The sequence below is a fragment of the Typopeltis vanoorti genome, chromosome 19 (assembly GCF_054136105.1).
Source record: "Typopeltis vanoorti isolate ZY-2024b chromosome 19, IOZ_Tvanoo_1.0, whole genome shotgun sequence".
Classification (NCBI taxonomy): Eukaryota; Metazoa; Arthropoda; class Arachnida; order Uropygi; family Thelyphonidae; genus Typopeltis; species Typopeltis vanoorti.
The window spans coordinates 308,556-319,614 of NC_143567.1; the positions used below are offsets into that span (position 1 = coordinate 308,556).

An 11,059-nucleotide genomic window follows, 5' to 3' on the forward strand; every position below is an offset into this window, starting at 1 on the left:
ATCATCATTAATCCCCCTTCAAACTTAAAGTCATTGCAGATATACCAGGATACGCTTTGTATGCTCACATAAATGCACCATATCATAATATCCTGCATGTATTCATTATCTACATACCACAGCAGGATGTTCTGGAATCACAAATCTTGGACTTCGTTCAAAACCATCTTTCTAGTATTGACCGAGAACCCATCATAATAGCTGAAGACTTTAACTGCACTCTTGACCAAGAAAAAGACAAACTTCAATGTGCATAGCTCATTAATAAACACCTTTAAACACTAGTAAACGATAATGAACTCAGTATCCAGATAAGAGGTCCTATATATGGAGGGCAGCAATCAAGGCAACTAATAGACTTCTCTACCAAGCATGACTAGACAGATACTACATCTCCAAACACACTGTTCCTCTAGTTAGAAACATCTCACATATTCCTTCCTTCCTACATCTCGGATCATTGCTTCATAAAGCTGCAACTTTCATTATCTTTGGAAGCATCCAAATCAGGAAGTGCCTACTGGATCTTCAACAACGCCCTTCTGAAAGATTCAGATTATATAATAAAAACTCCTTGATGGTCTCACAAAAGAGGTTTTCCAAGTCTCCTGGAATCAACTCGGACCACTTATCCTTAAACCACCGCAAGAAGCATACCTGAATGGGCTTCCAGTATCCGTCACGACCTCAGTAGCACGATTGATACCAAAGAAGGGAGACTACACGGACATCCGAAATTGGAGTTCTACCTCACTAATCAACACCGACTGCAAAATCATTTGCAAAGTTATTGCAAACCGACTAAATCCAACACTGCCTTAAATTATTGGCCGACATCAAACTTATTCTGTTCTTGGAAGATCAATACATGATAACCTCCATTTAATAAGAGATCTCATCCACATCGCATACAGCCAAAATGAAAACTTAGTGCTCATCAGGATTGATCATGATAAGGCTTTCGGCAGGGCAGAGCACGCGTACTTTTATTAAGTCCTAAACGCATTCGGCTATGACCCTCTCATCATTGAAACAGATGCACTCTTTTTAAACAGAAGAGTGCAGAGATGCACTCTCCTGTTTAAAAATTAACAACAGGCTCACCCGCACTTTGCAATACTTTCGAGAGATCAAGCAAGGATGCCCTCTACACACTGGCCATAGAACCCTTCTTAAAAAGAGTACACGACACCATAATATCCAAGCAAACCAGCATAATAGAGCAACATCAAAAAATAACCCTATCAGCGTATGCTGATGACGTTACAGTAATAATCGGTAATCACGAAGAAATCACAGTAACCAATGAAGCACACAGACTATGTGCACAAGCCTCATGGGCAAAATTAAACTCTGCAAAAGCTACTGGTTTGTGGTCAGGCAGATGGAAGGCCAGAACGGATTCTCCGAATGAATGTATTTAATCAAATGAAGGGCAAACATATTTAGGTGTACACCTTGGCAACACCAAAATATATAATGAACTGAACTGGACACAGCTACACAACGGATTTAAACAAGTGCTAAGAAAATGGAACAACATTCGTTCAATGTCTCCACCTAGAGGAAGAGTTCTAATGATCAATCAAATGCAAAGAACAACTGCCAGTGTGTTATGGCATATTCTCAAAGTACTAACACCACCTGAAGACTTTCTCTATCACATTCAAAAGACAATGAAACGTTTCCGATGGATGACAGCACCCCAAGAAACCGAATAACTAAATGCGCAGAAAATCAGCCGTTTCTTTGGTGGGTTGTTTTTGATTTAAGGCCAAAACAGCTAATGCACCTATGTCATGTCTGTAAACTGCGTGTGTTCTTCTGGCTAGCAGGCCTGTGTTTCGGGATAACAAACCTCAGTTTAATCTTGCTTATCATGCCTCTCCTTAAACTTATTCATTGCGACAGAGAATAAGTTTAAGGAGGGCATGATAGGTGTGTGAATAATGGTTAGTGGGTCTCCGCAGTGTTATTTGACTCCACGGAGATACTCATATAATACGTTTTATTTATTTTTTTATTTTTTTACATTTAGTCAACACAGTGTTTATTTGTACTGATAACTGAAGTCAATTTTACAAACTCATAGGTTCAAAATGGGAGAAAATACAGAACGTGTGCATCAAAAGCCGTGAACCTTAAGTTGCTCTCACTTTGCAATACCCACTTTTGTAAGGAACTGGCAGATATTGTTACGCTGGTTTCCTTGAAGCTGAATTACCTCACCATTCTTGGCGTTCCACTACAGTTCCATTACAGGCAAACTCCATCTTGCATGTTTAACAATCTTCTTTTTGTCGTAGTCGTCAGAAATCCCCTGGACAGTTGTGAGGGTCTTGCGGCCGTTACGTTGCTGTATTCTGACGTGGATTAATTCGTCCTGGGTCCCTTGTTCATCAGCCCTAATGGCATCAGCAAAAGAGTCAAAAGTCTTAAGATTCTGAATACTGGTAGACATACAGCAATTATTTAGGTGTTCCAACGGCTTGAAATGTCTCTACAAAAATAATAATAATAATAATAATAATAATAATAATAATAATAATAATAATATTTTTTATAATAATAATAATTTTATTGATTGCTAAAATATTTATACATAAAATAAACATCTTGTGTGACATTGCACCTTATAATTTTACAGAGTTCAGCACTAAGTGCTGCAATTCCTACATTGGATTTCAATTAAAATTTTTAATAATAGTTCTTTGCCTTTATATTTGTATTTACAACACATGTTTTTCTAATATTAACAATGAAGATTATACAGAATTTTTTGTATAATTTTTTATTTTTATTTTTATTTTTTAAAGTTTGAGAAAGAGTGATTATACATACAAATTTCTGCATTTATTTATAAGGATTACTTGTAGATGAGTGAGGCAAGTTAATCCCACCTACTTCGAAGCTTGGATTAGCTATTATGAACAGAGTGGGATTTAGTCTTCACTATTTGTGTTGTTGCTACTGTTTATGTATGGAATGTAGGCATTGGATGCTAGTGATTTGTGATGTGTATATTAGTGTTAATGGTTTCTTAACTTTGTTGGTATATATTCCAGACTTCGATTTTTAATGTTCTGTAGTTATCTACGTGTTATAACTTTCTTGGTAGGTTGTTGAATTGCGTGGGTATCAGATGTAATCTCACAGAAGAACCTTATGAGTTGTTGAAGGGTGTGGGGATGTAGAGAGTTGTTGTAGGTCGTGTTATACGATATGTGTCTCTGTTGTTTCGATAGATGATGTTGAAGTAATTCCTTGTTAATGTCATGTAGTGTTTCAAGTTTTTAATGCTCAGAATTCTGTGTATCGCCATGTGCTTATCGGATATCGGTTGTTGCGTGTAAGGTGTCCAGATCACTGTTGACACGATTTTCCTGTGTAGTGTTTCTAATTTTGTTAGGTGGCTGTTTGATGTATTTGCATAGACTGTTATTCCGTATCTGAGTAGGGATTCGCAGATACCGTGATATAGGAGTTTTTTTTTTTATGTTGGCTGGAATAATGTCTTTAACTTGGAAGAGTTTTGCTGCGATGATCCGGAGTTTGGTGTGTAGGTATTCTACATGTTTTGTCCATTTAATGTTGGAATCTATATAGAGACCGAAGTATTTTGCGTGTGTTACAGGATTGATTTCAGAACATTGGCAGGTATTTTTGTTTTTAATGCAGCGGTATGTGTGACAATATATCGATAGTGATGCGGGACGTATGATTCTTGGGTTGTGTATTATCAACATCTGTGTTTTGGTGCCGTTGATTAGAATTGCGTTTTGGTGGAAGTATGTTGTGATTTCGTTTAGGTCTTGTAGTGCTTTGCAGAAAGCTGTGTTAATGTCTGTGTGGATTGCTAGTAGTGCAGTGTCATCTGCGTATTGAAATATTTGACTTCTGATGAACATGTTATGAACATCGATAATGTATATGTTGAATAAAGTGGGTGATAATACGCAACTTGAGATACGCGTGTTTAACTTGTATACTCCGACTGTGACATGTACTTATTTTTGTTACTTGTGTTCTGTTTGAGAGGTAGTTCTTGAACCATGTATGCAGTGTTCCTGTTATACCTACTGAGTATAGTTTGGTGAGTAGTATGTCATGTTCAAGTATGTCAAATGCTTTAGTTAGGTCCAGCAGTATAAAGACGGCATACTTGTTTTTTGTCAAGAGCTTTGTTTATTGTGTCGGCGATGTCTTCTAATAAAGTAATGGTGCTTTTTGTTTTCTGAAAGCCGTATTGGTTTTGTGAGATGATGTTTTACTTCTGTAAATAGTTCTGTAGTCTGGTGCGTGTTATTTTTTCTAGAATTTTTGAGATGACTGGTAGTGTAGCTATTGGTCTGTAGTTCTGAGTATCGTTTCTTTTGCCGTGTTTCTATATTGGCGTAATTACTGCAGTTTTTAGTTGTTGTGGAATAATGCCTGTGTCGAATATTATGTTCACGAGTTTCAGAAGTATTGGATTTATTTGTTCAAAGTGTGTTATAAGGTCTGTGAGTCTTATTTTGTCTATTCCTGGAGTGGTCTTTGGTTTTAGTTGTAGGACTGCTTCTTTCAGTTCCTGTTTTGTTATGGGTGGAAAATACATTGTTTGTTGTTGACTTTGTGTCGGTAGTTTTTTGTTGATCGTTGGTAGTTTGTCTTTTTTGAGTTATGTGACGTTGTTTGTGAAAGAATTGTTGAATGAGTCTGCCAGTTCCTCTTGGTTTGTGTCCTGACCGAAGCTTTTTGCAATAAAATCTTGTGCTGAAGTTTTCTTTTTTCGGGTTACTAATTTGTTGAGTGTAGCCCATGTTTGCTTAATGGTGTCGTTATATTCCATGAATTTTTGGAAGTAGTAGCGTCTTTATGCCCTACGAATTTTTGTTGTTAGTTTATTTCTTGTGTTTTTGTATAAGGTTTGTAAATATGTGTTACTGGGTGACTTTTTAACTGTTTTCCATAGATTTTCTTTTTCAGTAATAGTATTTAGTACGTCGTCATTTATCCATGGATTGTTGTCTGTTTGTCGCCTCGTTTGTGTGGGAGCCCGTATGTTGATATGATCAATGCATGATTGTGTTAGTGAGTTATTGAGTATTTCTTCTCTTGTTGGGGAGTTAATGGTAGGGTTTATGTTGTACTGACTTAGTATATCAAGATATGTGTTAGTGGTTGAAGAAGCGTGGTCAAGAGTATTTATATTAATGTCTCCTATTAGGATGAGCCTGTGTGTTGTACGCGGTTCGATGCCGCTTGGCCATGTTTCTAACTCGTGAAGAAAACTGAGTGGATTATTATCTGGTGGTCTGTATATTGTGTTTATTGTGTATTTGATACTATTGTGGCTATTTGTGAGTTCCAATATTAGTGTTTCCGCATGTTTGAAGTGAGTTTATTTTTCTGTGACATTGTATTTTTCTTTGATAAATGCCACAATCCCACCTCCTCTTTTGTTTGGTCTACATAAGTTGTAGGTTTGATAATTATTAATGTTGTATGCGTAAATTTCTGTGTCGTTTATTGCAACTTCAGTCAGTATTAGCGCATCTATGTTTGTCATGGTGTAGTTGAGAAGTGTTATCAATGTAAGCCAGTGTTTTTTTTTTTTTACTTCTTATGTTTGTGTGTATGATAGTGAAGTTGTTGTTGGTAGAAATGTTGTCTGACCATTTCTTCAAAGAGTGAAAGACCTCGAAATTTATGTTGTTTGACTGGATATGTTCGCCTATGTTTGAGATCTCCATTATATAGTTTTAAAGTGAGTTCTAATCTTATTCTTAAGGATGTGAAAAGTTAGTGTTTTATATTGGTAGGCTGTGTAAGTCGGATTCACTTGTAATTATGTATACTTGAATGTTTTGTAATTATGTATACTGTGTTTTGATTCGTTCTCAAAAATATCTGGGAATTCTTTGTCCACAGTAACTTGTAGTTTTTCTCTGTTTTTGTCTTCCTTGCTTGGTATAGAAGATTTTTGAAGTATGGAGTCCAGTGTTCCGTTATATAGATTGGTGTTGGGAGTTTCTTATCAGTTAGGATCGTTGTTGTCGGCCTTGTTTTCTTGCTTGCTGTAAGAATGGAGTCTCTCAGATTTCTGTTGGTAAAACGAGCGATGATTGGTGGCGGTCTCTCTTTATTTTTTTGTGGGCCTCGGTTGATATGGGTGATATCTGTGGATGCGATTTGAATTCCAATTTTGCTGCCGATCAGTTGCATTATGTTGTTTAAGTCTTCTGTATTTTCTTTCGTTATTCCCTCAATTTGAAGTTTTTTTTTTCTTTATTTTTGTAGCATGTGTTCCATTTGACACGTGAGTGTGTTTACTTCTTTCCGCGATTCTTGGTTTTCGCGTTGGAGTGTTTCTTGCGTTTCTATCGCTACCGTTAATTTCGTCTTTAAATCTCGCAAGGTTCGTAACATTTCTTCAGAGGTTTCGTTATTGAACTGTATGTAATGTTCATACTCCTCGAATTTTTTCTTAATTTGTTCCATGTGTGCATTTAATAAGTCTTTCACCATGAGTTTAAATGAATCAAAGTTATCCGTAATTTTAGGATCCGGAAGTGGCTTACCTTGATGTGCGTCGTTACTTTTCTTTGGTGTCTGGGTTTTCTCACAGCACTGTTGACATCGCCATTTGGTCCGTTTCACAGCTCCTTTTGCTGTCCACATGCTTTCTGAGATCCCTGAACACTGGAAGTGTTGTTTTTTGTTACATCCGGAACAATGCGGCCCGTCCCCTTCATCGCTTAATGGCTTATTGCATTTGTTACAGCTCATTTTGCTTGAACTTCGCTGTCTTGGTGACCTTTAGCCTTTCTTCCCATTAGCGACTATAGTGCGACTTTTAACACGTTCATTGCCGATCACGCGTTATCGCGTGGACGTTGCTATCAAGTTTCTAAGCGGAATAGTATAACGGCCACAGCGAAACGGCGCGTAATATTTATATTGGCCACTAGGGAAGGGATCGACTTTCGTGGAGTGGGGATGGCTGCCAGCCATTGTCTAATGTTTATGTTAGCCAGTGCGCACAGTGGCGGCGTTCGGACAAGGCGATGACGCGACGATTTTGTTTAGTTATTCGTTGATGTAGCGTGCTTGAAGTTTGGTTTTTATTTATTTTGAGTATTGTTTTTGTTTGTTTTTTTAGTAAGTTCCCTATAAATGTTGATTTTTAATAATTATTTTTTTCTATTTGTACGTTACTTTTAAAAATTCTATGTGATTATAAAAGACTGATAATTAAAGTTATAATTATTATATTTAAATGTTTTTTATTTGTAAAATATATAACTTATTTGACCGAATTACATATCACGTGATATCGCGTAATAGATATTTAGAGTACATAAATCCTATGTACATAATAATAAAAGCGTATAAATAATATATTAACTTATTTTGAGCACAATAAAAACTAAATAAAAAAAATTTGGCCACCACACGAAATTCCAATTTTCAGCTTGGCAATGAACGTGTTAAAATGGCGACGTCCTTTGTTCTTCATTGGCTAGTGACTGTAGTACACTCTATGAACTTTCAACACTGAAAATTTGAATCCTACTTATACGATTTTGGTAAATTGAACGTCCCTGTCTTCAGCGTGACTAGTAGAATTAAATAGTAGCACTTTCAAGTTAGAAACGTGAATTAATTAACACTTTAAACCTATAAAACCAGAAGCAACGATACAGCGTAAGTGCATCCGTCTGCCTACACAGCGCCATCTATTATATAATAATAATAATAATAATAATAATAATAATAATAATAAACTCCCTCATTACAGAAGAAACTATAAAAGTCTCACTACATATATCCCACCCGATAAACCGCACTCTACTATCCCAGTGCAAAGCATGGCTGATGACCTTATGAAAGACAGAGATTGGAAGAAACTACTTAATATAAATAATCCACTAACTTTGTATGACAGCCTCAAATTTCTGTTTACAGAAGCATGCAGAAAGACAACATAACACCCAATAAACAAGAGACAAGCACTAATAAATCTATGGATAAATGAGGAAATTTTTAACACATTGCAATAAAAGACATTAAAAAAAATTCACCCTAACAATATTTACCTACAAAAACGCAGGAAACTAACTAACAACTAAACATTAGGAGAGCAAAAAGACACTATTACTTTCAGAGGTTCGCAGAATACAGTGCCGATATGAAATGGTGTACAATTAGTGATCTATTAAGCCAAAAAAGGAAAACTTCCCCACAAGATTTTATCACCAAAAAACTTCGGTCAGGAGACGAACCAGAAGGGAAAAAAAAAAAACTTCCTCATTAGACCTAACACAAAATTATTTTAATTTTGTGTTGGGTCTAATTGTGCTGATTTCTTCAATAATGTTAGATCTTGGATTTTGCAAACACTAAACTAATATAGACTTGAATTTAAATTCACCTTCTGCATTGCTTCCTAATAAAAGCGTAAGCCGATCTTTAGATACTTTGTATCCTGGATGAAATGTTTCTGTTTTAGCTAGAAAAGTTTTTGTTGGCATACGCTTCCAAAACAGACCAGTTTTGTCGACGTTGAATATTTGCCTATCGTCATAATCACCCTCCCCTTTGCCATTCTTAAAGACACTTAGCCACATAATCTTGATCAGCACTAGCAGATTCTCTAGTTATTATTATGTTACAATGTCTAGCTCAATTTTTAAAACGGTCAAACCATCCTAACCTCGCAGTAAAACTTTGACATTCCTCTTGAAATTTAGTTTCTTTCAATTAGGTAAAAATATTGAGAGCTTTTGCCTGAATATTCCCTGTACTAAGGAGTATTCTTTTTTGGTTATAATCTTCAATCCCGAGTGATAGAAGAAGCTCCATCTTGATCATTAAATGGCTTCTATTTCGAGTGAACATCTTCATGTTTAAAGAAGCAGTAGCAACTTTTCCTTGTTCTTTGTATTCTTTGCTCTTATTTAATATAGTCCAAACTGTAGACTCGGTGTATCCGAGGTCTCTCACATTGTATTACTATTGTAATCATTGTATTACTAGCGGCACTCTCATTATCTTTTAATGACTTCCAGCTTTTACGCTCGCTGAAGATTAGCGACAAAATTACTTAAAGAAATCGATACGAATAGACACAATGGAGACAGAGGATTAGCTGGAAAATTCCATAATCACTTTGCCACAGTCAGTGAAAACATTCTGAAAAATGCGAAAACCACAGGTCAGAATTTCACTCCAAAGAGAATTGATAATTCCATATTTCTTTTCCCCACTTGTGAAAACGAAATGAGAAGTGTCATAGCTAGTCTAAAAATAACCAAAATTCAGAATACGATGGCATTAATACTAGCATTTTGAAAGAGCGCGAAATGTACATTATGGATCCCCGAATGTACATTTTTAACTTATCACTGATGCACGTTTCCATCGGATTTTAAGTAATCGTACCTATTTACAAAAAGTGAAACAAAATAATCTTGAAAAATTACAGACCGATTTTCCTTCTACCACTGTTTTCGAAAATATTACAGAAATTGTTAAAAATTAGACTCATGTAATTTTTGGACAAAAACAACTTCATTTCAAAGAATCCGTTCGGGTTCAGTCAAAAGTTTAGCCCAGAAAATGCTTTACTGAACTTTACAAGCACCGTTTACACATCCCTAGATAAACATAAACTAACATTAGCAGTATATTTAGATAAACTAAATCGACACCCTTTAGGTTCATGATCCCTCGTTAGGGACGATGATGCTCAAGGTAGAACGCAGTCGCCATCCGATAAAACACGAAAACGTTATTTTCGTGTTTTACACACATAAACGCTATCAGATGAAGCTATTTGAGTGTATTTAAGTGTATTTCGTTATATGGCACATAATTTAACGCAGAGGTTGTTAAAGAAACCAGCAATATATAGTACAGTGCTTTCTTTTTAGAAGGTGACCCTGAAGGTTGATCTGACTCCACACCCTTCAGGTTCATGTTCCCTCGTTTGGGAAGATGAACCTGAAGGTTAAAATAATCGACACCCTTTAGGTTCATGTTCCCTCGTCAGGGAGGATGATGCTCAAGGTAGAACGCAGTCGCCAGCCGATCGACCTTGAGCATCATCCTCCTACTATATGAAAGTCGCTATTTTTGTACCTTGAGGGTCATCTATCTTTATTTTTTAAAAAATTACTAAGTAAAAAATTTTAAGTCATACAAGCATGACTATGTAAAAGGATGAAAATTGAATAGTGGGCGCTTTATCGAACTAATGTTGAATTTTTTAAAAATTTGCATATCACCCGATTAAGTTCTTATTAGCACAGTTTGATACATATCAATGCCTATTGCTATATAAAAAGTTTCATATCGCTGGAATCATTTGCCAGCGAGTACCAGCGTATTGGTGCTGTAAGAGAGAAAACAAGCAGATTTTGACTAAAAAACACGAAAAAATTCACTTTTTGCAAAATTTCACGGAAACATTATTTTCGTGTTTTACACACATAAACGCTATCAGATGAAGCTATTTGAGTGTATTTAAGTATATTTCGTTATATGGAACATAATTTAATGCAGAGGTTGTTAAAGAAACCAGCTATACATTGTACAATGCTTTCTACCTTGTTTGGACATTATGTCGCTAGAGGGCGCTGTTATCGAACTAATGTTGAATTTTTTAAAAATTTGCATATCACCCGATTAAGTTCTTATTAGCACAATTTCATACATACCAATGCCCTATGCCTATATAAAAAGTTTCAAATCGCTCGGATCATTTTCCAGCGAGTATCACCGTATTCGTACTGTAAGAGTGGAAACAAGCAGCTTTTGACTAAAAAACACGAAAAAATTGACTTTTTGCAAAATTTCACGAAAACGTTATTTTCGTGTTTTACACACACAAACGCTATCTAATGAAGCTATTTGAGTGTATTTAAGTATATTTCGTTATATGGCACATAATTTAACGCAGAGGTTGTTAAAGAAACCAGCAATACATATTATAATGCTTTCTACATTGTTTGGACATTATGTCGTTAGAGGGCGCTGTTATCGAACTAATGTTGAATTTTTTAAAAATTTGCAT

The 11,059-nt window shown here is 35.8% G+C and overlaps 1 pseudogene across 1 annotated transcript; it reads right to left on the reverse strand.

The window, feature by feature from the left end:
- Positions 1 to 2,125: 2,125 nt before the first annotated feature.
- On the reverse strand, positions 2,126 to 6,667 carry LOC150095807 (eukaryotic translation initiation factor eIF1 pseudogene; annotated as a pseudogene). Its single transcript, XR_016549961.1, has 2 exons — positions 6,564 to 6,667; positions 2,126 to 2,500 (listed from the first exon to the last, which is right to left on the reverse strand). The product of XR_016549961.1 is annotated as a eukaryotic translation initiation factor eIF1 pseudogene (transcript).
- Between the last annotated feature and the right edge of the window lie 4,392 nt (positions 6,668 to 11,059).